Source organism: Triticum dicoccoides, chromosome 6B (genome assembly GCF_002162155.2).
Source record: "Triticum dicoccoides isolate Atlit2015 ecotype Zavitan chromosome 6B, WEW_v2.0, whole genome shotgun sequence".
Taxonomy (NCBI): Eukaryota; Viridiplantae; Streptophyta; class Magnoliopsida; order Poales; family Poaceae; genus Triticum; species Triticum dicoccoides.
The window spans coordinates 22,772,783-22,778,188 of NC_041391.1; the positions used below are offsets into that span (position 1 = coordinate 22,772,783).

The following is a 5,406-nucleotide window of genomic DNA, read 5'->3' on the forward strand; positions in this document are numbered from 1 at the left end:
CCGTGGCGAGGTAGATTCATGTCATTGGGAGCGCGACTAATTCTTACCAACTCTAGTCTATCCTCGCTGCCCATGTTTACCATGGGCTTATTTATGTTGGCCAATGGTGTGCACTCCTAGCTCGACACAACTCGGTCCCGGTTCTTTTGGGAAGGAGCCAGCCCCAAACGGAAATATCACCTGGTCAAATGGACGACCGTGTGCCGTCCTAAATCCCGGGGGGTGATGAATTCGAGGCTCGTGAACGTGGCGCTCATGTGCAAATGGATCTGGAAGTTGTCTCAAAGGGAAATGGGGCTGTGGGTTGACCTTCTAAGATCCAAATACTTTCCCACAGGCAACTTCTTTGCAGCCACAGGGAGGGGATCTCCCTTCTGGAACTCCATCCAGGAGCTCAAACCAATCTTTTCCATGGGGGCGAAGTTTCAGGTTAATGAAGGGAACTCGGCTCGCTTCAGGCTGGACCTCTGGATTGATGACCAACCTCTTTGGTCCAGATTCAGAGACTTGTTTAACATAGCTCTCGAGCCTAACATTTTTGTGGCCCAAGCATTGGCTGAGTCCCCGCCGGTGTTGCTGTTTCGCCGCGAGCTCACAGGCCCGGAGACAACAAGTTTGGCAAACTTGTTGACTCTTGTTGAGGGGGTGGCTCTATCCCATGGCCCGGATGTTGTGTCGTGGCACCTCAATGCCTCTGGCAAGTTCTCCGTAAACTCCCTTTACCGAGCCCTTGCTAGAGGCCCCCACTAGCAGGTGGCTTCCGGGCTATGGAAAGTTAGGTTGCCCCTCAAGATTAAAGTCTTTTTGTGGCAGTTGTGTCGTGACAAACTTCCCACGTCTGTCAACATAGCCAAATGCAACGGCCCGACTAACGGGCCCTGCGCGGTCTGCGGGGAGCCAGAGACCGCTAATCATGCCTTCTTCCAATGTCACCTTGCTAGGTTCGCTTGGAGTGCGGTACGCGAGGCCGCGGACCGGGACTGGGATCCGAGGTCTAGTTCTGAGATGTGCACTATCCTGTCGTCCGTTAGTGGCTCTGCCGGGCGTGTCTTGTGGAGTTGGGTAGGGGCGTTACTCTGGGCAGTTTGGCATATTAGGAATAAGCTTACTATCGAGGGTTCCTTCCCTTCTCACCGCACTGACATAATCTTCAAATGTGTTATCTTCTTACAGTAGTGGGCACCGTTGGGAAGGCGCCAAGACGTTGATCTGCTGCAGCTCGCTCTTACCCGTCTTCGTCAGGTCTACGCTTTGGCAAGAGCTCCTGCACCGCCACATTAGGATTATGTGGTCTCTTTTGGTTTAATCTCCGCGAGCCTGCGTGCTCAGTTTCAGCCAGGTATGGCTTGTAATCCTGACTTTGATCTCCTCGCCTCGCCTTGCTTGATCTTTTGAGGGTGCTCGTCGTCTTGTAAGACTTTAAGTTTGTGTACGCTGCCTGTTGTGGCCTTTATTCAGTTAAAGCCGGACGCTCCTAGCGTCTACGTTCTAAAAAATATGATTTCTTGTACCTGTCCATATTTCCAGAAGACCACCGAATTAGGTGGGGTCGCTTGATGAGGCGGTGGATTGCAGAGGGTTACGCAAAGGACATGCTTGGCATCACTGCAGCTGAACTTTGTCGGAGGTACTTTGATGAGCTTTTGGATAGGAGTATGATCCTGCTAGGGGAAGGGATAGACCAATACAAACAGAAAATCAGTTCTTGCCAACTTCATGATATGATCCGTGAAATATGCGTCTCAAAGGCTAGGGAGGAAAACCTTATTTTCACATTGGAGGAAGGATGTTGTTTGATCAATACACAAGGTGTCATACGTCATCTTGTCATAGGCAGCAACTGGAAAAGGGACAAAGATGTGCTGGAGAGCATGCTAGACTTGTCACACGTACGGTCATTAACCGTGTTTGGGGAGTGGAGGTCGTTTTTCATCTCCAAAAATATGAGGTTTGTGCGAGTGCTTGACTTAGAAGACACACTGGGGTTAAGAGATCATCATCTTGATCAAATCGGGCAGCTCCGTCACCTCAAGTACGTTTCTCTTCGAGGATGTCGCAGCATTGTATGCTTGCCTAATTCTATCCAGAATTTAAGGCATCTCGAAACACTGGATGTTAGAGGTACACACATATTTAGTTGCCAACAATAATCACCGATCTTCGGAAGCTACAACACCTTCATGCAGATGGTTATTGGGACCGTTTGGGTGTTAGGGGAGAGGATGACATAGTTGATAAGTATCAAGGTTACATTGATCGTATTTCCACATGTAAAAGAAGCAGGGTTTTGTTGTTTAGAAGTCATGTTTTCTTGAGACCACAAGTTTTAGATGCCGGTTTGAACAGGTATGATATATTCAATCTATACCGCTTCCAGGAGAGTTACGTACATGGCATTATTCTTCCTAAAGGGATTGGTAAACTGAAGACCCTTCATGCACTAGGTGCTGTTGATGTTTCTGGGAGAAATGGAAATGCCACTATAAAAGAGTTCGGAGAGCTTACTCAGCTACGTAAGCTTAAAGTGGGTGGTCTGAGCTATAGAAACATCAGTGGGTTATGGTCTGCCATTGCTGGTCATAATCAACTTCAATCTTTGTCAGTTAAAATAGATAACCAGCTTGAAGAGATGAATGAGTTAGATGGCTGTTTTGGTGCCAGCAAACAGCCTCGAGAGCCTCACTCTGGTTGGTAAGCTAGTCAACGTAATTGAATGGATCCATAAGCTTCAGAATCTCTCCAAGTTGGTGCTAAGGTATAGCAGATTGGAGCAAGTTGATGCTATACAAGCCCTCGGGGTGCTACCAAATATAGCGGTTCTACGCCTGCAAAATGACTCGTTCAGGGGGACACAGCTCCATTTCCAGAGGTCATCTTTCCCTAGCCTCATGGTGCTGGAGCTCAAATACTTGCACAATCTCCAGTCGGTACTGTTTGAAGAAGACACAATGCCCAAGCTTGAGCTGCTACAAATTGCTGTGCGCTACAAGCTGAAGGACATCTCCGGACTGCCAGCCCTCAAAAGCCTCAAAGAAATTCAGTTGCCTAAAGCTGCTGACAGTTATTACAGTAAAAAATTTGAGGTGCAGAGGGAAGAGGTGGAGAGGCAGGTAGGGGAGCACGCGAGAGTGAACATTATTGACTGACTAGTAAACTCTCCTCTCTCTCTCTATGTGTGTGTGTGTGTGTGTGTCTTTCCATCGGATGCTTATTATCGTACGTCTCCTGTATTCTACGTACTATACATAGAGTAGGACTAGTAATTGATATATCACAGCCGGTATTGCCGCAGGACTGTAAGTCTGTAATGTAGCAGTTGTATGTATCACTTGAAAACGCACTACAAAGCACTTCCTTTGCTGTGCATTCATATAATAATCACAAGCAACTGACAGGATGCCTCCGCGTGCATTCCTTTTGTTCTACCAGCATCGAATGCGGTATGACACCATCTGCAGATTGCAGCTAGAACACGATGATGCATCTGAAGCCGAAAAAAGAAAAGGGCAATTTGCTCCCAACAGAAGAGGAAGAATACATCACAGTCGGTAACACGTGTAGTGCCATTAGCCATGCCATTTTATAAATATGGACACACAGCAGCAGCAGTTTTACTACAGCCTGGTGTTTGAACAAGCAAACAAAGCTCAAAAAGAAACATTAAAGTATAGCAAGCACTACAGATGTCATCCTCACACTAGTAGAAAAGGGGCCAATGGTCCAGGCCGGTCCAGCCCATTAGTCCCGGTTCAATCCAGAACCGGGACCAATGGGGGCATTGGACCCGGTTCGTGAGCCCCGGGGGCCGGCCGGGCCACGTGGGCCATTGGTCCCGGTTCGTCTGGACCTATTGGTCCCGGTTGATGGGACGAACCGGGACCATTGGCCCTCGCTCCTGGCCCACCACCATTGGTCCCGGTTGGTGGCTTGAACCGGGACCAAAGGCTGCCCATTAGTCCCGGTTCATGCCACCAACCGGGACTAAAGGGTTGGTCCTCGTTGCGGCCAGAGTTTAGTCCCACCTCGCCAACCGAAGGGGAATCAGACCGGTTTATAAGCCCCTCCCTCTCTGCCATGTTGAGCTCCTCTCAAAATAAAAATAGATGCCCTTATATAGGGAATTTAACCTGAATTTCTCTGAAGTTAGTAGAAATTTATTATGAATTTAGGTTGAATTTTCTCTATAAGCGCATCTATGCTCATTTCTGAGTAGTTTTTTATATAGTTTTTTTTCTTTTCTGCTATATTTTTTTTCTTTTTATTTCTGAGTTGTAATAAGTCATTAAAAATAAGCATCTATGCTCATTTTTTAGTAAAGTTAATCACAACTATTTTTTCTTCTATTTATTTATGAATATTAATAAGTCATTAAAAATAAGCATCTATGCTCATTTTTTTAGTAAAGTTAATCACAACTATTTTTTCTTCTATTTATTTTTGAATAGTTTTTTATATAGTTTTTTCTCTTTTCTGCTATATTTATTTTTTTCTTTTTATTTCTGAGTTGTAATAAGTCATTAAAAATAAGCATCTATGCTCATTTTTTAGTAAAGTTAATCACAAAAAAAAATTCTTCTATTTATTTCTGAGTAGTTTGTATATAGTTTTTTTTTCTTTTCTGCTATATTTATTTTTTTTCTATTTATTTCTATGTGGTAATAAGTCATTAAAAATAAAAAAAGAGGCGCAATGCTAGTTAATTCGCTTCAAGCCGTTCGGAATAGTGTAAACTGTACTGCACATAGCTCTGTGCAGTCTACCCTATTCCTCAAGGCTTGAAGCGAACCAACATGCAGGTGATCATTGAGCCTCTTCTTCATCGTCTCTGCACTCAGGGCTTATAAACAGCTGCGAGTGTCTCTCGCTTGGCAAGGTGGGACTAAAAAACAGTTGCATAAAATAAATAAGTAAAAAAAAGTGCCTCCTACTGGGCCCCCACGGCCTGAATACGACTAGAAACCCACCATGGGCCAGGACCCACCATGGCCCAGGATTCAGGCCCGCAGGTGGCCCATTAGGACCATCAGGCAAAGCAGTAGTAAGTAGCCCCGTAAGCCTGCAGTGGAGAGGAGCTCGAGAGGGGAGCGGCAGTGGGGCTTATAAACCACTGCGCGCCCCTCTCAGCTAGCGAGGTGGGACTAAACTTTCGTGTCGCACCGTGCCAGCACACGGCCATTGGTCCCGGTTCGTGGCTCCAATCGGGACCAATGCCCACCCTTTAGTCCCGGTTGGTGGTACCAACCGGGACCAAAGCCCTCTGCTTCCCGCCCTTTGGGCTGCTGAAAAGAGGCCTTTGATCCCGGTTGGTGCTACCAACCGGGACTAAAGGGTGCATTGGTCCCGGTTGGAGCCACGAACCGGGACCAAAGACTTTGCTATATAAGGAAAATTTCAGAACCGCATCCC

General features: G+C 46.5%; 1 pseudogene; it reads left to right on the forward strand.

Moving 5' to 3' along the window:
• The first annotated feature begins 225 nt into the window (after positions 1-225).
• Positions 226-3,146, forward strand: LOC119320589 (annotated as a pseudogene).
• The last annotated feature ends 2,260 nt before the right edge of the window (positions 3,147-5,406 follow it).